We start from the raw sequence: 22,577 nt of genomic DNA, 5'->3' as shown, positions 1-22,577 counted from the left end.
TTTGATGGATCAAACTATTTGGAATGGGCCCAATCAGCCATGATGGCTATTGGTGGAAGAGGTAAATTAGGGTACCTCCTGGGAGAAATGAAAGAACCTTCCAAGGGAGACCCGACATATACCAAGTGGATGCAAGAAAACTACTTGGTTATGACATGGCTGTATAATTCTATGCAACCTCATATTAGCCGGAATTATTTGTGGGCAAAGACAGCTAAGGAGATATGGGATGTTATGAAAGAAACTTACTCCCAACCCCTTAATGTTGCCAGAGCATATGAATTGAAATGTGAAGTGAACACCCTTAAACAAGGAGAGAAACCGGTGTCGGTCTACTTCTCTACCTTGAAGTCCCTATGGCATGAGATTGATCACTTAGAGACTCTCGAGTGGGAGAGTCCCAAAGATGCTCAGACCCACAGAAAGCACATCGAGACAAACAGAGTGTTTGAGTTCCTGGCGGGACTGAACTCAGAATATGATATTGTGAGGCAGCAGATTTTGACTAGAGACAGTGTGACTCTCTCTCAGGCTTACTCATTTGTACACAGTGAAGAGACCAGAAGGAAGGTTATGATGCAACCCACACCAGCCTTTGTAGCGGCTACACCCAAATCAGGGGGTGATTCAGAGAAGGACAGGAGGAATGAAGACAAGAAGGATGTAGTATGTGAACATTGTAAGAAACCCAAACATACAAAAGAGACATGTTGGAAACTGCGTCCCCACTTGGTTCCTGCGAAGTTAAGAAACAAGAAGGGCACTGCTCATGTAGCCATGAACACTGATTCGGCATCCTCATCTGGTACAAAAGGAACATCTTTGGAGACCTTAGTTGCAGTTCGGGCTGCCCTAATACAACTAGAAAAGGAGGTTGGATATTCAGCTTAGCCACCGCAACCGCAGCCTCCATCAGCCCCTGTCACATCTGCCTTCGCCCATTCAGGTACTCGAGCTTCAGCCTATCATGCATTAGCTCCAGGTACTACTGAACCTTGTTGGGTAATAGACTCAGGTGCATCTGATCACATGACTAGGTTGCCTTCATTGTTTACTACTTACCATTTGTCTTCTGGTAGGGATAAGGTATCTATTGCTGATGGCTCCCTGGTTCCTATTTCTGGGAAGGGTGACATCAAGCTTTCAGATACTATCTCCCTATCATCTGTTTTGCATGTTCCTAAGCTTGATACTAACCTTCTTTCAGTCAGTAGTATTACCAAGCATATGAACTGCTCAGTAACCTTCTTCCCTGACCAATGTGTTTTTCAGGACTTGGAGACGCAGAAGGTGATTGGGACTGGCCGTGAGACGAATGGGATCTATCTGCTCGGGGAGCGGTTCCGTCAGGGAGAGTCAGTAGAGAAGTTGTCTTTTGTTTCTCAGAGTGTGAATCCGGTTATGCTTTGGCATAACCGATTAGGTCATTTGTCTTTTCGATCTTTACAGAGTCTGTTTCCTACTTTATTTGAGTCAATTGAATTGTCTCAGCTACAGTGTGAAAGTTGTGAGTTTGCTAAGTGATGAAGGGAAATTTGGCCCGACCTCGCGATCGCCCGACGCGTGGCAAAGGCAAGCAGCTCGGGACAGTAGAGCACCCAAAGCAAACATCGGAAGCAAGTCCAAACTCACTACCGAGCCCCAACTCCAGATCGCCGTGTTTAGTCCGAGCTCCTTGTTAAGAGCGAACTCCCTGTTAAAGGTCTGAGCTCCCTAAGTCCTAGCTCGGTACTAGGAGCCCGAGCTCCCTAAAACCCGAGCTCCCTAAAGAACCCGAGCTCCCTAAAGAACTTGAGCTTCCTAAGTCCAAGCTCCCTACTAGGAGCCCGAGCTCCCTGATAAGAGCGAGCTCCCTCCTGAGAACCCGAGCTCCCTGCGAGGAGCACGAACTGTACTGGGCCCCAAGCCTCACGAAGCTGACCCGAGCTGACCCGTGGCAGCTCGAAACACTCCAAACCGAACTCAAGGCACCTCGCTCGCCACTCCAACACTTCACTTCCAAAACACCAGGCCCGCCAGACGTACCCGATGCCAAGGACGTCCCTGTCCAAGGGCGGCGTACCTGACTGATTTGGGATCTGACGCCTGACAGCCGCATTTCAAACGGCTTCCTGCCACCGCCACCTGCAACCGTCGTCACTAGCCGCAGAGACGGCTCCAATAGAAGGAACAGTGGCGGTTTTGTCCGACCAGAGGAAGTGACGCCCGAACTGGCAGGAGTTCAGAAGTAATCATGTCCGACCTGACGGAGGCCTGGAAGTGAGTGCGCGAAGTGGTTATAAAAGGCTTATGCCCCCCCAGGGACGAGGTATGCTAACTTCCGCGCTATCTGGTTATTCTTGCCTTTGAAGGATTCTAACTTGAGCTTCGGAGCCCTTACGCCGGGTTCTCCCCGGAGCTTCTCTTCTCCTCCCGTTTCAGGTCCCTGTTACCCATTTCAGAGGCAAGATCATCAACAGCTAAGACCGGCCAGATCGTGCATCATCAATTGGCGCCGTCTGTGGGAAACGCTTCAAAAAGCCTCCCTCCAAAATTTTCATACCCTTTCCTTCTTCTCTAAAGAACTCATTACTTATGGCCTCATCCAGCAACGCCGGACGCGGCACAGAGACAAACACCACCGGGGAACAGCCCCAAGTCCCCGTAGTGTGTGTGGGGCAGTTCACCATCCCCCTCACGGTGGATGGAATCCCCAACCTGACTACGCCACAAACAGTGGCACCTATAAGCCTGCCCTTCGCAAACATCTCCTTCCCTCTTCCCATCGAGACTACCTTCTCCGAACCGACCGCCGTCCCCCTGGCAGCTAGCCAGAATCGGTTGGACGACTTAATGCAATGCATGCGGGCAATGCAAGCCCAGATGCAGCAGTTCCAGCAACACCAGCTTCACCAACACCAAGTGTTGCACAACCTCTCCCAATACCACTATCAGCAGCAGTTTCCCCAACTGACACCAAACCAACCACCGCTTCCACCTCGCCACCCTGCCCCGAAGCCAGTAAAGGCCTCTCCGCAGGATGGGCGCCTTCACCAAGGAAAGGCCTCTAGGCCCCAGAATCCCCCAAACAGCCAGGCCTCGTCCCCAGGCCGGAGAGAAAGAAAAGTCATCCCCGCCTCGCGGCTCGCAGGCGGATCAGGAACCTCGCCCGCGAGGTCAGCACCTCGGGTCTCGAAACCGGAGTCCCCACTGGTGGGAAACCGATTCGGCGCACTGACGGTAGCGGACTACCAGAACTCCAAGCCCTTCGAGCTCGGCAACACGGAGGCCAGCAGCGCCAGCACAAGGCCCACTCAGCAGCGGAGACGCCGTCGAAGTCGACGAACCGCCACCCGCGTCTTATCCGAGCTCAGAGGCAAAGGCGAGGCGAGCTCGGACGAGGTAGGAATCGCCCCGATTCTCTCAGTTCCTTCCCCCCTCGCCTCAGAACTCCTGACAGTCCCCTTGCCTAAAGATTTCAAGCTCCCGCCCCTAGACAAGTACGACGGATCCTTCAACCCCAACGACCACGTGGACGCTTTCCAGTCCCAAATGCACCTCGCCAGGGCCAGCGAATCATGCATGTGCGTGGCCTTCACCACCACCCTCAAGGGGGTAGCCCGCACTTGGTACAGGAACCTGGCCCCCGGATCGATAAAGTGTTGGGCTCAGTTCGTGCAGGTCTTCACTGCACACTTTGTTACCAGCAAACGGTGCCCCAGAGCAGAGGAGAGCATCTTCGGAGTAGTCCAAAGGGAAGAAGAACCCATACGGGGCTACATCAAACGATTCAACGAGGCATGCTTACAGATACCTCGGTTAGACCCCGCGGTACAGCTTGCCGCAGCAAAAAGAGGGGTGACGCACAAGGAATTCAAGTGGCACATGGTAGCTAACCAGCCTGCAACCGTGGCCGAGTTCCTCAAGCTCGCGGACAAGTTCATGAGGACGGAGGAAGAAATCAACCAAAGAACCGAGGGCGGAAACGAGAAAAGAAAGAGGGACGGCGAGCCCTCTAGCTCGGCAAACCGGAAAAACCCGGCCCGGACCCGAAACCGAACCAGTCATTCCGAACTCCCCTCCCAGTTCGGACGGATTACACGCCACTGAACACTAGGCGGACCGAGATCCTAATGACGATCAAGGACGCCCCCTTCGTGAAGTGGCCACCTCGCCTAAAGGGGAATCCGAACGAAAGAAACAAGAATTTGTATTGTAGTTTCCATAGGGACCACGGTCACAGTACCGAGCTATGTAATAACCTCCGAGACGAGATAGAGGGGCTCATCCGTCGCAGATACTTAAGAAACTTTGTACAGCACAACAATAATAGCAATAAAGCGGATCAGCCGGGCGAACACTTAAAAGACGCCCCGGAGACTAGCAGCAGGCCTGCCGAACCAATGCAGCGACAGCCTCCGGCAGAAAGGCCAGTTCGGGGAACCATCCATGTAATTGTGGGAGGTTCAGTGGTGGCGGGGTGCACATCAGCGGCAGCTCGGACCTCAGTTCGCGAAGTGGTCCTCGAGGAGCGGAACCCCCCGAAGAGGCCGAAGACCGAGGAGCCGATCCTCTTCACAGAAGGCGACGCGCGGGGAGTTCGCTACCCTCACGACGACACACTCGTCATTAAACTCACGATCAGCGACTTCAAAGTTAGGCGCGTGCTCGTGGATTCAGGCAGCTCGGCGGACATCCTATTCAAGTCAGCGTTTGATCGGCTACAGCTGCCAAGGAGCGAACTAAAACCTGCAAGCACTCCCCTGGTGGGCTTCAGCGGGGAGGAAGTCAGGCCCCTTGGAAAAATAACGGTGCCCGTGGAAGTCGGCACGTGGCCTTGTGCGGTCAGACTCAACCACGATTTTCTGGTAGTCGCGACCCCCTCCCCATACAACGCCATAATAGGACGGCCAATCACGCATATCCTGCGAGCGGTGGTCTCTACCTATTATTTGGCAATGAAGTTCCCTACGGACTTCGGTGTGGGGGTAGTGCGGGGCGACCAGCTCGAGTCCCGCAAGTGCTACGTCGCCGCCCTAAAGGGCAAGTCCAAGCCGGCCGGCGACCTCGACCTGGAGCGGCCTACGGAGCAAGGCGAAGAACGAGCCTCGCCGACAGAAGAGACAGTCGCGATCCCGACCTTACCTACGGACCCATCTCGCGCACTCCAGATTGGTGCTTCTGTCAAGGAACCCCTACGGGCCGAACTGGTAAGTTTTTTACTCCAAAATTTAGATATTTTTGCATGGTCCGTGGCCGAAATGCCCGGTATTGACCCTAGTCTTATAACTCACAAACTTAACACTGACCCTTTAGTCAGACCCGTTAGACAGAAGAAACGGAACTTAGCCCCGGAGTGCTGGAAAGCGGTCGACGAGGAAGTCGAAAAGCTCCTTGCGGCAGACTTCATAAGGGAAGTCCATTACCCGAGCTGGGTGGCCAACCCTGTGCTGGTGAAAAAGGCGAACGGCAAGTGGCGCATGTGCGTCGACTACACCAACCTGAACCGAGCTTGCCCGAAAGACTGCTTCCCCCTTCCCAGGATCGACCATCTAGTGGACGCGACCTCGGGACACGAATTGCTAAGTTTCCTGGATGCCTACTTAGGCTACAACCAAATCCGGATGGACCGGTCCGACGAGGAAAAAACCAGCTTCATAACCGAATTCGGTATATACTGTTACAAGGTCATGCCCTTCGGATTAAAAAACGCCGGGGCGACCTTCCAAAGACTTGTAAATAGGCTGTTTCGGCCCCTGATCGGCACAAAGATAGAGTGCTATGTAGACGACATGGTCGTCAAAACACAGTTTTCGCAAGAATTAATACAAGACTTAGATTCTGTCTTCCAAATCCTGCGTCAGTATAACATGAAGTTAAACCCCAACAAATGCGTCTTCGGCGTCACCTCGGGCAAGTTCCTGGGCTACGTTGTCAATCGACGTGGCATCGAGGCCAACCCAGACAAAATACAAGCCATCCTGGATATGAGACCACCTCGGAAAATAAAAGAAGTCCAAAGGCTGAACGGCCGCATAGCCGCCCTAAGCCGCTTCATGTCCAAATCGGCAGACCGCTACCTACCCTTCTTCAAAGCGATCAAAGGCAAAGGGTTCGAATGGACCCAAGACTGTCAGCTCGCGTTTGACGAGCTAAAAGGCTACCTCGCCAAAGTACCGACCTTAGCTCGGCCCGAGGAAGGCGAAGTCTTGGAACTATACCTCTCGGCCAGCGACGAGGTGGTCAGTTCGGTACTAGTAAAGGAGGCAGACCGGGTCCAACGACCCATATATTATATTAGTAAAATCTTGCAGGGAGCAGAGACAAGGTACCCGCAGATAGAAAAGCTGGCGTATGCTCTGGTGGTAGCAGCACGGAAACTTCGCCCGTACTTCCAGGCCCACACCGTCATCGTCCTGACCGACAAACCTCTGAGGCAAGTCTTACTCAAACCCGAGGTTTCCGACCGGCTGACGAAGTGGTCCATCGAGCTCAGCGAGTACGATCTCCAGTACAAGCCAAGAACTGCCATCAAGGCCCAAGCCTTGGCAGATTTTATCGCAGAATGCACATTTAGCCTCGAAGCCCCTGAGCCGGTCGAGCCCGAGATCCCCAGTTCGGGCGAACTCGGAGCTCCCAAGCCAAACGAGTCCGAACCCCGTGAAGTAGCAGCCAGTGTGGCATCCCTCCTGGTTAGACCAAGCGCGAACCGGGAGGAGGAGCCCTGGATCCTTCACGTAGATGGCTCCTCGAACCAACAAGGCAGCGGGGCTGGAATAGTGCTACGCGGCCGGGCGGAACAAAACTGGAATACGCACTACGCTTTGAGTTCGCGGCATCCAACAACGAGGCAGAGTACGAGGCACTGATAGCCGGGCTAAACCTAGCGCGCGAGGTCGGGGCAAAGCACGTGGTTATCTGCAGTGATTCCCAGCTCGTGGTCAACCAAGTTACAGGCGAGTACGAAGCACGCGAACTCACTATGATTGCGTACTTGGCAAAAGTAAAGGAAGCTCTGCTCAACTTCCAATCACACTTCATCAAGCAAATCCCGAGGTCAGAGAACGCTGAGGCCGACGCCCTGTCCCGACTGGCTAGCACGAGCCGCAATGCCAGGAGAACCGTGTACGTAGAAGACTTGCCTCGGCCCAGCATTCTCGGTGGGGCAAGAGAGGTCGCTCCCGTCACCGAAGCGGAGCCGAGCTGGATCGACCCACTCGCGAGCTTCCTGTTAGACGGAACCCTCCCCGCGGACCGCAACACAACCAAGAGGGTGCAGCGCCAAGCAGCCAAATACGTTATGATAGACGAATGGTTGTATCGACGATCCTACACGCTCCCCTATCTGCGATGCTTGCGCCCAGCCGAAGCCGAGCTGGTATTCCGCGACATCCACGAAGGCTTGTGTGGCGGACACCTGGGGGGCAGAGCCCTCGCCCAAAAGGCACTTCGACAAGGATACTACTGGCCAACGATGAAGACAGAGGCAATCGAGCTCGTCAGAAAATGCGACAAATGTCAGAAGCATGCCAATATCCACCATTAGCCCGCTGCCGACCTCAAATACCTCACCAGTCCATGGCCCTTCGCCCAATGGGGCATTGACCTCCTGGGGCCATTCCCACCAGCGACAGGCGGGAGAAAATTCCTAGTGGTGGCAGTAGATTATTTCACGAAGTGGATAGAAGCCGAACCCCTGGCAATAGTTACGGTCCGAAACATACAAAACTTCTTTTGGAAAAACATCGTATGTCGCTTCGGGCTACCTCGGGTACTGATCTCCGACAATGGCAAACAGTTCGAAGACGTCAAGTTCCAAGAATGGTGCCGAAATATGGGAATTAGTCAGAACTTCACATCGGTCGCACACCCGCAGGCAAATGGCCAAACAGAAGTAATGAACAGAGCCATCCTCCGCGGGCTAAAAGCGCGATTGGACCGAGCCAAAGGTTTGTGGGCAGACGAACTACCAAGTGTTTTATGGGCACACCGAACCACGGAAAAGACCGCCACGGGTGAGACCCCCTTTAACCTCACCTATGGCACCGAAGCAGTGATCCCGGCGGAAATCGAAGTGCCTACGTTACGACTAGAAGCGTACGACGAACGGACAAACGAGGGCGAGTTGCGCAGCAACCTCGACCTACTGGACAAAGTGAGAGACCTCGCACACATCCGAACTGCGGCTTACCAACAAAAGGTAGTTCGGTACTACAACGCGCGAGTAAAAAAGAGGGACTTCCGCGTCGGCGACCTGGTTCTCCGTAAGGTCATGGTGCCCGAACCCGGCGTAGGGAAACTTGGGCCGAACTGGGAAAGACCCTACAGAGTAATGAAAACACTCGGGGGGGGAGCGTACGAGCTCGGAACCCTAGAGGGTAAACAAGTACCCCGAGCATGGAACGTTGTCAACTTGAGAAGGTACTATCTGTAGGCCACCAAAGCAAGTACGCCGAAGTCATTTCATAAAACGAACTGAGGGACCGAAATGGTCAGTTCGGCAAAAAACATAGCTCGAAGACACCAGTACATGAACAAAAAGACTTTTCATTTCAAAACAGATGTGTACATTTCATTTCATTTCATTTCACAAGCCCGGGGCTACTTCATCGTTATCAGAAGCCTCTCCGACAACGCCCGAAGGACCTGCCTCCCCCTCGGAGTCTGGTTCGGCATCCGCGGCATTTGCCATCTCCGGAGTGATGCGCGAAGTGGATATGGCGCTGGTATCGAGATCAGGGTACGTATTCCGGATCATCCACCGACTCAGCTTGAAACCCCGCCTGTAGGAGTCTACCATCAGGTCATCGAAATCCGGCGAAGCGATGTAATCGCTGACAGCCTTCTTCCTCGCGTCTTCGATGCCTTAAGAGAAGATCTGAGTCCTCTCCCTGATATCCTCCTGAAGATATTCGACCTGGTGCTCCAGGTCCAGCTTCATTTCCGCCATACGCTGCACCACCACCCCCATGGCCTCGGCGTCCCTCTGAGACCTCACCTGCCTAGACCGCGCACGGCGAGCAGCAGCATCAGCAGCACGAGCATTTTCCTCGGCAGCCCGAGCGGCCTCCTCGGCAGCTCGCGCCTGCCGCGAGCATTTCTCCACCTGGTTCGCCAAGGCGTGAATGGAGGAGTTCACCTATCAAAGGAAAACGAGGTCAGAGAAACGAATGTAAAAATAGAAGCCAAGCTCTGAAGAAGGGATCACTTACCACCATGGCATGAGTAACGGCACGGCAAGCCACTTGGTGCAGAGGGAGTTCAGTCCACGCCGCAACTTCCTCGGGAAACATCGCCTCCTTACTCCGTTGAAGAGCATGCACAGGCGACAGCACGCTCCTGAAATCCCCCGGGGCCTCCGACCCGACGGCCCAGCTCGCATATGAGCGGACTCGGAATAGGCGGGAGCCCCCGTGTGTGTGGTTTCTGCATAAGGACCCCCCGTGTGTGTGGTTTCAGCATAAGGAGCCCCCGCCAGCCCCTGCATAGGAGGAACCATCTCAGGCCCCTCTGCCGGACAGTCCGGCACCTCAGGCTCCGCAGCTCGGGATGGCTCGGCGCGAGCTCGCTTGGCCACCCGCTTTCTCCTCTTCATCCCCTCGAACAAGTGCGCACCTCGTGACCCTCGAGAATCCATTGTACCTGCGAAAAGGAGTTCGGCATCAGTAAGACAAGCGAAGAACAAGACAAGATCACTAGGAAAAGAACCTACCCGAACTCAGGCCCGTAGCAATAAGCTTGGCCTCCGTCAGATACCATTGACAATCCAGCCCAAGCCGCGCCCATTGCCGGAGGCCCTTCGCCGTCTCCTCATCAAGTGTGATGCCGGAATCAGGAGCGGCCACTCCCCAGCCGGTCTGAAACGGCCACCCCATCGCACTTCGCACCCCGAAATAGTCCCGCTTCCACGCCGGGACCTTATTGGGGAGTCCGTGTAAGAGCTTGAAGCCCGGGCGAGGGGACAGGTAGTATGCCCGCCTACGCCCAGGAAGGGGACCCACTTGCTTTTTCAGCATTAAGATAGAAGAAAAAATCTCCAGATCTAGAGGGAAGTTCTCGTCGCAAAATAAAGAGATCGTTCCCACTAAGTTCCTAATAGAGTTCGGGTGAAGCTGGCCAACTGTCACACCGAAGTGGTTTAGGACCTCGACAAGAAGAGGGTGGAAGGGCAGTCGCAGCCCCGCGGCGAGCTGTTCCCGGAAAATCACCATCTCATCAGGGCCATGTTCCCAAGGAAAGCTCCCCGTAGGGATAAAATAACCGTACTCACTGGGCAAATTATAGTAGTCTACGAGGGTTTGAAGTTCCTCAAGCGTCATGGTCGAAGGGCCGAACTGATCTACAACCCGGCCACGGCGGGAGGTGGATGCCGACCTACCCGAAGCACCTCGGGTGGTAGGCCCGACCCCTCCCTCAGGACCTACATCGGGCTCGCTTGAACTACCGTGGGACGCAAACTGGTTCGTAGAACCCACATCAGACCCGCTTGAACAGTCTGAACCCTCCAAACCAGACATCGCGAAACGGAACGGGATTCCAAAAAATACTCACCCGGGAAGAAGACTGAAACAGACCGCGAGAACTCGAACAAGCAAGACCTGGGACGTGAGCTGAAAAGCCTGGACGCGAGCTGAAACTTAAGGCACGAGCTCAAGATATACGACAATAGCAAGGACGGGCCCCCCCCCGCGCACTATTTATATCCACAGCGTACGGAAAGCGACGACCCAGATCGAAGCCAATCCAACGGCCAACAACCGCGCTAAGACGCACGTCTTCCAAAACCAATCGGCGCACGTCTAAGAGACTGACGGAACGTCGCGCACATCTTGTCAGAGGACAGGTGTCGGCACGCGTCTTCCCGAAACTGACGAAGCAACGGCACACATCCCCTCGCAATAAAAGCGTCTGCAGCGCAACTCCCAAATAACTAACGTCACGACTTCCGAACGCGCGCCCCCTTTTGAAAATCAAATTGGAGCGAGCGCGCTCAGCACGGACCAAAACCCTCCCACTACCTTGCAAACTCCCCGCGCCAAGACGGAACCGTTGTCACAGGGAGTGGGGGGCAATTGATGAAGGGAAATTTGGCCCGACCTCGCGATCGCCCGACGCGTGGCAAAGGCAAGCAGCTCGGGACAGTAGAGCACCCAAAGCGAACATCGGAAGCAAGTCCAAACTCACTACCGAGCCCCAACTCCAGATCGCCGTGTTTAGTCCGAGCTCCTTGTTAAGAGCAAACTCCCTGTTAAAGGTCCGAGCTCCCTAAAACCCGAGCTCCCTAAGTCCTAGCTCGGTACTAGGAGCCCGAGCTCCCTAAAACCCGAGCTCCCTAAAGAACCCGAGCTCCCTAAAGAACCCGAGCTCCCTAAAGAACCTGAGCTTCCTAAGTCCAAGCTCCCTACTAGGAGCCCGAGCTCCCTGATAAGAGCGAGCTCCCTCCTGAGAACCCGAGCTCCCTGCGAGGAGCACGAACTGTACTGGGCCCCAAGCCTCACGAAGCTGACCCGTGGCAGCTCGAAACACTCCAAACCGAACTCAAGGCACCTCGCTCGCCACTCCAACACTTCACTTCCAAAACACCAGGCCCGCCAGACGTACCCGATGCCAAGGACGTCCCTGTCCAAGGGCGGCGTACCTGACTGATTTGGGATCTGACGCCTGACAGCCGCATTTCAAACGGCTTCCTGCCACCGCCACCTGCAACCGTCGTCACTAGCCGCAGAGACGGCTCCGACAGAAGGAACAGTGGCGGTTTTGTCCGACCAGAGGAAGTGACGCCCGAACTGGCAGGAGTTCAGAAGTAATCATGTCCGACCTGACGGAGGCCTGGAAGTGAGTGCGCGAAGTGGTTATAAAAGGCTTCTGCCCCCCCAGGGACGAGGTATGCTAACTTCCGCGCTATCTGGTTATTCTTGCCTTTGAAGGATTCTAACTTGAGCTTCGGAGCCCTTACGCCGGGTTCTCCCCGGAGCTTCTCTTCTCCTCCCGTTTCAGGTCCCTGTTACCCATTTCAGAGGCAAGATCATCAACAACTAAGACCGGCCAGATCGTGCATCATCACTAAGCATTGTAGAAAGACTTATTTATTGAGTAATAAAAGGAGTGATAATTCTTTTGATATTGTGCATACTGACGTTTGGGGGCCTTATCATATCCCTTCCATGGGTGGGTACAAATACTTTTTATTATTTGTTGATGACCATACCCGCTTTTCTTGGATTTATCTCATGCGTTCACGAGATGAGGTACCTTCCCTAACCCAAAATTTTCACCAAATGATCCTAACCCAGTTTGATGCCAAGATCAAAGTTCTCCGATCTGATAACGCAAAGGAATACTTCGCTAAATCATTGACATCTTATCTTCTTCATCATGGGGTTATCCACCAGAGCTCTTGCCCTCATACACCTCAGCAGAATGGAGTTGCCGAGAGGAAGAATAGGCACATTTTGGAAGTGGCTAGAAGCCTCATGTTTACTTCCAATGTCCCTATTCGCTTCTGGGGGGATGCTATCCTCATGGCGGTATACCTTATTAATCGGGTCCCTTCCAGGGTCTTTGATATGCGATCTCCTTTTTCGCTTCTACACCCACGTGAGGACTTGTTTTTTATTCCCCTTAAGACATTCGGTTGCACTTGCTTTGTTCAGCTTCTCGGACCCCATCCCTCCAAGTTCGAACCCAAAGCCTCCAAATGCATCTTCCTTGGTTATGCACAAACTCAAAAGGGTTATTGCTGTTATGATCCTGTCTCCGGGAGGAAGTTTGTCTCCATGGATGTCACTTTCTTTGAGGGGACACCCTATTATCCTCGGGTTGCCCCTCAGGGGGAAAGTAGTGAGAGTGGGGGTTTGAGCTCTTGTCTTCAGGGGGAGAGCAGTGAGAGTGGGGCAGTTCCTTTACCTATTCCATTGGGTGATGAGAACTGCAATGGTGAGGGTGGTCAGAGGGATCAGGAGTTAAGGGAAAGCTACAATGGTGAGGGTGGTCAGAGGGATCAGGAGTTGAGGGTTTATCACAGGCGATGCAGGCAGGTTGATCCTGATCATCAGCAGTCCAGACCAGCTCCAATCTCATCTGCAGCTCCAGGTCCAGATACTTAAGTCCCAGAGCCCACAGAGACTTCTCCTACAGATGATCTTGACCTTCCAATTGCAGTCCGTAAAGGGAAACGACATTGTACCACATCCACAACTCACTGTATTTCCCATTTTTTATCCTATGATCGCCTATTTCCTACCTACAGGTCCTACCTTAGCTCCATTTCCAATGTCCCTATTCCAAGAACAGTCCCTGAATGGAAAGATGCAATGCAAGTTGAGATGGATGCCCTGTTGAAAAACAACACCTGGGAGGTAGTTGATTTGCCAAAAGGAAAGAAACCAGTTGGATGCAGATGGGTATTTACGGTGAAGCATAATGCAGATGGACCTATTGAGAGGGATAAAGCTCGGTTAGTTGCAAGAGGGTTTACACAGACTTATGGCATAGATTACTAGGAGACATTTGCACCGGTAGCCAAGATGACTACTATTCGAGTTCTCTTGTCCCTTGCAGCAAGTCACACTTGGCCTTTATACCAAATGGACGTGAAAAATGCCTTTCTGAATGGAGATCTGCAGGAAGAAGTTTACATGTGTTTGCCTCCTGGATTCTATGATGCAGAAGTAGGTAAGAAGGTCTGCCGGCTCAACAAGGCTTTGTATGGTTTGAAACAGTCACCTAGGGCTTGGTTCGATAGATTCAGACTAGCACTTGTGAAGTTTGGATATGTACAGGCCCAATCAGATCATACCCTATTCATCAAGAGGGTGGAATCCTCTTTGACACTATTGGCAGTATATGTTGATGATATTGTGGTCATAGGGAATGATAGCCATGAGATTGAGTCTCTTAAACAGCTTCTTCACCAAGAATTTGAGGTGAAAGACCTTGGTGTACTCCGGTATTTTTTGGGTATTGAGGTTGCTAGATCCAAACGGGGGATCTTTATATCTTAGAGGAAATATGTCCTAGACCTGTTGGCAGAAACTGGAAAGTTAAGTGTCAAGCCTGCAGATACACCAATTGAACAGAATCACAGGATTAGTGCCGAGAGTGGGGAGCTTCTTGAAGACAAAGTTATGTTCCAGCAACTGGTAGGAAAGCTCCTATATCTTTGCCTCACTCGGCCAGATATTACTTATGCTGTTAGTGTTGTCAGCCAGTACATGCATTCTCGTAGAACCACACATCTTCTTGTGGCAGAAAGAATCTTAGCCTACTTGAAGAGATGCCCAGGTAGGGGTATACTTTTCAAGAACAACAATCACATGAAGGTGGAGGTCTATACTGATGCAGATTGGGCTGGGAGTGTTGATGACAGAAGGTCTACCTCGGGATATTGTGCCCTTGTGGGAGGAAACCTTGTCTCCTGGAGAAGTAAGAAACAAAGTGTTGTCTCCCGATCAAGTGCTGAAGCAGAATATAGGTCCATGGCCAATGGAGTAGCTGAAATCCTATGGCTAAGATCTCTACTTGAGGAGTTGGGTATTGAGTATGAGAAGCCCTTGATGCTGTACTGTGATAATCAAGCCGCCATTAATATAGCACATAATCCAGTACAGCATGACAGAACCAAACACATTGAAGTTGACCGCCATTTTGTGCGAGAGAGGGTCTCATCTCAAGAAGTATGCCTCCCTTACATCACATCCAGTATGCAACTAGCAGACATTCTCACTAAAGCCGTATCAAGAAAGAAGCTAGAGGCGGATCTATCCAAGTTGGGAATGATGAACATATACTCCCAACTTGAGGGGGAGTGTAGAGAATATTGATGTGGGCCCCACAGCTGTGGTCCTACTCTGTCCATAGGGTAGAATGTATCTAGTCACAGCTGTGGTTATTTTGCTATTCTGTTATTTCTAGTTTCAGTTTTATATTGTTTGTTATTTGTTAGCAGTTATGATGTAAACACCAAGGGCAGATATGTCCTTTCATGTAACTAGCATAACCTATATATATTAACTTAAAGTGGCGGCGGCAGAATATTGACATTCTGTTCTTCTCCTCAAAATTTGTGTTCTATTGCTCTTCCATCACTCTTTCTTCTACATCTTCTTCACTTTCTCTTCTCATCGAACCTGAAATCTCTTAGTGATCAAGACTGAATAGCAGTCTTGAAAACCTACAGAACTAATTATCTGGCATGGTCACAATCGGTAAAGATTTATATATGTAGTAGAGGAAAGTGGGGATTTATCTCTGGGAGCAAGAAAGCTCCTCCAGAGGATGATCCATCCTATGAGAAGTGGATGCAAGAGAATTACACTGTTATTGGGTGGTTTGTGAACTCAATGCAGCCACAGATTAACCAACACTATCTATGGATGAATTCAGCAAAGGAAATCTGGGATAGTGTTGCAGAAACCTATTCCCAAAAACTAAATGTGGCTAGAGCCTATAAATTAAGAAGTGATGTGAAGAATTTAAGGCAGGGGGAGAAACCTTTAGCTGTATACTTCTCAACCCTGCAGTCTCTGTGGCAAGAAATAGGCCTAATAGAAGCTGTAACTTGGGACACCACCAATGATGACCTACAGGAAACTGGTTTAAAGAAACAGGGTGTTTGAGTTCTTAACCGGACTAAACCCAGAATATGATATCACAAAACATAATATTTTATCCAAGGAAAGTGTCTCATTGTCACTAGCATATGCATTGGGGAGCAGTGAAGAGAGCAGAAGGATTGTCCAGGTTCAAGGGGCTGGTATTAGTGATCACTTTGCGAATATGGGGGTTAAACCCAAAGGAGTTGCAAGGACTTCTAGTGGCTCTAGGAAGAAAGAGGTTGTATGTGAGTACTGCAAGAAGCCAAAGCACACCAAAGACAAGTGTTGGAAATTACATCCTAATCTTGTTCCCATTCGGTTTCAGAAAAAGCATGATAGTAAAAGAACAGGGAGTGCAAATGTGGCTACTGGTCTAGATAGTGACAAGTACTATACTGAAGAGATGTCTGCTTGTGCACAGCTGGCAGCCATGAAAGCGGAATATGAAAAGTTTGGGAAGATGATCAGTCATCTAGAGGGTGTGACTTCTTCTTCCAACCCTTCAGAAAATTCAGCTTCTTCTGCATTTGCTCATTCATGTATAAGGGCTTCTGCCAATCATGCAACCACTTCAGGTAATCTTAAGATCCCTTGGATTATTGATTCAGATGCTTCTGATCATATGACCAACCTTTCTACCTTGTTTGTTTCATATGATTTGCTTCCTGGACGTGATAAAATCACCTTAGCCGATGGTTCTCTTGCCCCTATTTCTGGCAAGGGAACCATCAAGGCTACAAATTCCTTGTTCCTACCTTCTGCCCTTCATGTACCTAGACTAAATACAAATTTGTTATCTGTAAGTAGTCTAACTAAGTCATTAAACTGTTGTGTAACATTCTTTTCTTCCTACTGTGTTTTTCAGGATCTGAAGTCTCTGAAGGTGATTGGGAGTGGCCATGAGGCGAACGGAATATACCTGCTTGATACTCCGGGACAATGCCCTGATCATCTTGGGAATGTTGCTTTTGGGTCTGTTTCTTCAAAGTCTATTAGTCGAATTATGTTGTGTCATCTTCGTTTGGGTCATCTTTCTTTTTCTGCTTTGAGTCATTTATTCCCTGAACTGTTCAAGGGAATTAGTTTGTCCAGTCTTCATTGTGAATCTTGTGAGTTGTCAAAGCATTGTAGAAACAATTTTCCTTTGAGCAATAAAAGATCTTCTTTTCCTTTTAATATTGTGCACTCTGATGTGTGGGGGCCTTACCACTTATCCACTTATCCTCTATGGGTGGCTACAAATATTTTATCTTGTTTATTGATGACTTTTCTCGGTTCACTTGGATATTCCTAATGAAATCCCGTGATGAAGTTCCAAGACTTGTAAGGCAATTCCATGAATTTGTTCTAACCTAGTTTGATACCAGGATTACAATTTTCAGATCTGACAATGCAAAAGAATATTTTGAGAAGAACTTATCCTGCTATCTCTCTGACATGGGGGTTATTCATCAAAGTTCCTGTGTTAGGACCCTAGAATAGAATGGAGTTGCTGAAAGAAAAAATAAGCATATTGTTGAAGTTGCAGAAAGTATTTTGTTTGCCTCACATGTTCCTACAAGGTTTTGGGGTGATGTTGTTCTCACTGCTACCTACCTTATAAACCGTACGCCATCCAGGGTTTTAGGGTTTAAGTCTCCCTTCAATCTCCTTCATCCGGACAAGGACCTTTTTCCTATTCCTCTTCGTGTCTTTGGCATGTTCCAAGTGTTCCAAGTGTCTAAAGGCATAAATTTGAACCAAAAGCCCATAAGTGTATCTTCCTTGGTTACTCCCCCACATAGAAGGGTTACTGTTGTTTTGATCCAAAGACTGGCACTTGGTATGTCTCAATGGATGTCACCTTTGATGAGCTTTCTCCCTTTTATGGTTCCTCTCTAGAAGGACATTGTCCACAGGGGGAAGATTTGTCACAGGTGTTTGCTCTTCCTCTTCCTGTCCCAGTTGAGTTTTTTGATGAGTTTGCTTCTCCTTCAAATGAATCAAGGAAGGATCAGTCGTTCCATTCTCCCTGTCCTAGTGTTCTTCCTCCTTTACCTCCTCATCCTATCCTCAATCCCAAGGTGTATCAAAGGCAAAGATCCAGAAATGAGCAAGTTGTTTCCCTTACAACACATGAGCCTCATGCACTTCTAGTCATAGATGAGACAACAGGTATTGTTTCAGCCCCCTTGGAGCCATCTTTCCTTGACCTTGATATTCCCACTACTGTTAGGAAAGGAAAACGGAAGTGTACTGCACATTGCATTTCCAAACACCTTTCTTACAGTCTGCTTTCCCCTTCATACTTTGCCTATCTCTCTTCTGTTGCCTCTAACCCTATTCCCAGGTCTGTGTCAGAAGCTCTTAATATTCCAGAATGGAGGGATGCTATGAGATATGAAATTGATGCCCTAGACAAGAATGACACTTGGGAAGTGGTTGATTTGCCTGAAGGAAAGGATTCAGTTGGTTGCAAGTGGGTCTTTACCATCAAATATCAGGTTGATGGCACCATTGAGAGGTACAAGGCTAGGTTGGTTGCAAAAGGCTACACACAGACATACGGGATTGATTATCTGGAGACCTTTGCACCTGTTGCCAAGATGACATCTGTGAGGGTTCTTCTATCTCTAGCTGCTCACTCTGACTGGCCCCTTTATATGTCTCTTCCTCCAGGGATGTATGGAACATATATGAAAGGAAAGGTATGCAGGCTGAAGAAATCTCTTTATGGACTAAAACAGTCCCCTAGAGCATGGTTTGAGAGATTTAGAACAACACTTGTTAACTTTGGCTATGTACAGACACAGTCTGATCATACTCTTTTTGAGAAGAATGGACCTTTGGCAGTATACCTCATTGTGTATGTAGATGATATTGTTGACTGGTAATGATGTTTCAGGAATTCATGATCTCAAATCTTTCCTCCATACAGAGTTTGAGATTAAAGATTTGGGGGAATTGAGATACTTCCTTGGCATAGAAGTTGCTAGATCCAATGATGGGATTCTTATCTCCCAAAGGAAGTATGTTCTTGACTTGCTCTCTAAAACTGGGAAGATGGGTGCTAGACCAGTTGCTACTCCTATTGATATGAGTCATAAACTCTCTGCTTCAGATGGAACATTGTTAGAGGACAAAGGAGTCTTCCAGAGACTTCTTGGGAAACTTCTGTACCTATGCATGACTCGGCCAAATATTGCATATGTTGTCAGTTGCATTAGCCAATTCATGCATGCTCCCCGAGACACTCATATGGTAGCAGCAGAGCGAATCTTGTGTTATTTGAAGGGCTCCCCAGGAAAGGGAATTCTGTTTGCCAAGCATGGTCATATGAAACTTGAAACCTATACTGATGCTGACTGGGCTGGAAACATTGATGACAGAAGATCTACTTTTGAGTATTGCAGCTTGGTGGCTGGTAATGTTGTTTCTTGGAGAAGCAAGAAACAATCGGTTGTTGCTCGATATTCAACAGAAGCAGAATACAGGGCCATGGCACATGGAGTTTCTGAACTATTGTGGCTAAAATCATTGATGGAGGAACTAGGGGTTGAGCATGACAAGCCAATGATGTTGTATTGTGATAATCAGGCTGCCATCAACATTGCTCACAACCCAGTGCAACATGATAGAACTAAGCATATTGAAGTCGATAGACACTTTATTCGAGAAAGGGTCTCTTCGGGTGAAGTATGTCTTCCTTTCATCACATCTGAAGGACAGTTAGCAGATTTTCTCACCAAGGGCATTCCCAAGGCAAAACTTCAGCATGATACTGGCAAGTTTGGCATGATTGACATCTATGCTCAGCTTGAGGAGGAGTGTAGAGAAGATGGGCCGAATGGCCCATAGGCTGTTTATCCTTTCTTACTGTTTATGTTCCTTTCTGTAATGGGCCTTATTCTGGGCCCATCCTTTCTATGTTATGTTCTTTGTAATTTCTTGCCCAACTAAGGGCCTCCTTGTAATTATTCAAATTTAACTTAATAAAATAGTGTTAGGGTGTTAGAGAGAGAGAATAAGGTTCGAAACTCTCATACTCTAAACCCTCATTGCCACCATCTCCTTCTTCACCTTCTACTCCATAGAAGAAGTATTTTCTGCTGTTCTTTTCGATTTCTTTTGATTTCTGCACCTATTCGAAACAGTCCCACACTCTCAAGGACTGTTTTTCTTCTATTACATAAGCACTCTCAAGATGAGGCTATCCAATAATCCCCTTATACCCATGTTCCATACAGAAAAGGCCATGTCTCACAACACCCCTGAACTCCAGCACAGATAAGCAGGAACAAGTTACAACTTCATTTCTCTTCACCTCATCTTTTTGAGCAGACTTATTGCTGAAAATCCCAGAGTTTCTCTCCATCCAAATGATCATAGTATGGCTGCTGGCATGACTGCACATGCTCTTTACTTAAATAAGCTCTATAGCAATTCCATCACTGTTACTGGAAAGCACTAGCTAGTGTTGATGCCTCTCAAGAAATGACACCAAATTTTCCATGTTATGATCACAGAAGCAGCAGCCTGTTTTTTGAATGCCCATTCCTCAATTTTCTGTCCAAAATAGGAATGCAACTTTTGACACAACTGGTGTATGACACACCACTTTATGGGGAAATTATGTATTTTAACATAATTTGGGGAAACTTGATGTTTCAACACAATTTGTGTTCAACTAGGATTTTTTGGTTAGATTACTTTGTCTTTTGTTTTGCAGCTGCTTTGTAGTTTAGTTCACTTTCAAATGCCAGGGGTTAGGTCCATATACAGTCCATCCCTCCCAAGATCCTGGATAGCTGGAACCAGTTATATTTTTTGTTGTCTTGGTTACTATCTCCTTTTACTCAATTTTTGTACCCAATTGTGTTCTATCTCCAGTCCACTTCCTATTTCAGTCATCAGCATCATCTAAGCCTTGTTCCAATTATATGGGGTTGACTACATTAATCCTGTTTTGCCACCTCCTATTCCAGTGGTAGTTGAAAAAAGAAGACAACTGCACCAACCCCATTGCTCCATAAAGGGATAAAACTCTCAAAGTAACACCTGTCAGGAATTATAAAATATCATTTCTCAGCTTATGCTTCCTGTGGTTGTGATACTTTTTTGTTTGCCTTTTGATAATTAAAATTAAGGTGCACGTCAGGTACCTTTGAAGATTTTACACTGCATCACTACTGGATTTCCACGCCAGGCCCATTCGAATATTGACATAATTCCCAACCCAAGCTTACCCAAGTTGCACCCCTAGTGAGAATCCATGAGAGCCTTGTTCTAGGATTCACTCAAGTAGAGACAGGAGGCTTCTTAAAATATATTTTTCCTTTGCCTTCATTCACTTTATCTTCGCTGGTCATTCTCCATTTATTTCTCAATTCTAAACCCAATAACTTTACATCCTTTTTTAATCTAGTTTTCTTTTGTTATTTTAAGTTTATTGGTTTCATCTTCTCCTAGCCGATTCAACCACTCCAAGGTCGTAGGTTTAGTTGCTTACCGAGAAAACATTTGCTATTAAGTCTGTTCAGAACCTACTACATTTTATTTGATTTTCTTTCCATGACATCCGTTTCTGGAAAAAAAAAAAAAGAGCTTTTGAATCGTACAAATTCCTTTTTGGGGTGAGAGAGGACTGGAATGACAGAAACCTATTCATCTCTAAAGAAAAAAAGGTAGTTCAATACAAATAAACACCAAACCGGAGTTAAGATCCAAGCTGATTGCTGAAGAATAGAATGAATTAAAGATCGGAGAATAATGAATGTCCATTCATTTCAATTGGGGATGAAAATTATTAGATAAACATAAAAAGTTCATTCCTAATTCGGTTACTAAGCTCCGATGAAGAACCCCACCCCCCAACACGACAAACTATAAGAAGCTCAGACACGTTTGAAGGCTGAACTAAAATTAAACATTAAAAACTCTTGTTCATGTAAGCCAGAATAAGAAATACAACATAAGAAAATGAGATTGAAGCCAGAAAATGGAGAATAACTAAGCAAATACAGATGGGATCCTTAGGGTATAACAGAGATGACCACTCAACACTGTTTCAAAATACGGTTAACTAATCGATTACAATAAATTGGATCTTATTTTGTTCTGCAATGATAACATCGCTTATTCTGCCCTTTCGAAAAAAAGAACAAGGATTTAAACAAATAGTGAATAGAAGAAGATTCAACAGCGTGGAGGTGGAGGTGAACATATACATACCATACCAGGTCGTTCATCAAGATCAGACACCCGCATTCGAGGAGGAAATGTTACTACATATAATACACAAGTCGTTATTCAACGGAAAATCACACAACTTCGGAGGTAATGGCGAAAATGATGGGTGGAGCGAGCCAGCACAAGAGAGAGGGAGAGACCCGCGGGTTGTGCATCCGCTCCAAGCCTCCAACCCAACCCAACTCGCTTCAAAATACTATGTGACGGTCGCGCGACGCGCGCACATATTGCGTACGGCGGACAATATCTCCCTCTCGCCTCTAGGATGGCAATTTTCCCGACAAAACCGGGTCTTCAATCCGTCGCTCGGGGCGGATTTTATCCGACCTTAAACGGGGACGGATCGGGCTCGGGGATTTTCTTTTGCCCCGAACGGAGACGGGGCGGATGGATTTGCATATAAATCTCCGAATCCGACCCGACGCCGGTTGTAAATTACAATAATACTCCTTTTTTTATATATAGACTATGTGAGTTAGGTTTTGTATTTTGGATTTCTCACTTCGAACTTTTCTTCACTTCGTGTTTACTCTTATTCATTTCTCCTCATCTTTTTCGTAGAGTTAGGGGTGTCAACGATATTTGAAAACCTAATTTTGAATACGATATTTGACATAATCGAAATAAATTCAGATAATTCGAATATCTAAACGGTCGAATTCGGATATCCTATTATACCAAATAGCCAACCAGGTTCGAATTTAGATATGACTTGATTCAATTCTATAAATATTCGAATTCGGTCGATTATTTAATTCTTATATATAATATATA

At 48.4% G+C, this 22,577-nt stretch overlaps 1 protein-coding gene across 2 annotated transcripts in view; it reads right to left on the bottom strand.

The window, feature by feature from the left end:
* Positions 1-21,977, bottom strand: part of LOC104588980 (exonuclease DPD1, chloroplastic/mitochondrial-like) — a 29,308-nt gene extending 7,331 nt beyond the window's left edge. The window contains exon 1 of one of the 2 annotated variants that reach the window (XM_088904550.1): positions 21,791-21,977. The gene's annotated coding sequence lies outside the window, so the exon portion shown is untranslated. Of the gene's footprint in view, positions 1-21,785 lie in introns of both variants that reach the window. The other variant, XM_088904549.1, reaches the window with a different exon arrangement.
* Between the last annotated feature and the right edge of the window lie 600 nt (positions 21,978-22,577).

The sequence above is a fragment of the Nelumbo nucifera genome, chromosome 4 (genome assembly GCF_055504915.1).
Source record: "Nelumbo nucifera cultivar China Antique chromosome 4, China Antique-T2T, whole genome shotgun sequence".
NCBI classification, from domain to species: Eukaryota; Viridiplantae; Streptophyta; class Magnoliopsida; order Proteales; family Nelumbonaceae; genus Nelumbo; species Nelumbo nucifera.
This window is presented reverse-complemented; position numbering and strand designations above follow the sequence as displayed.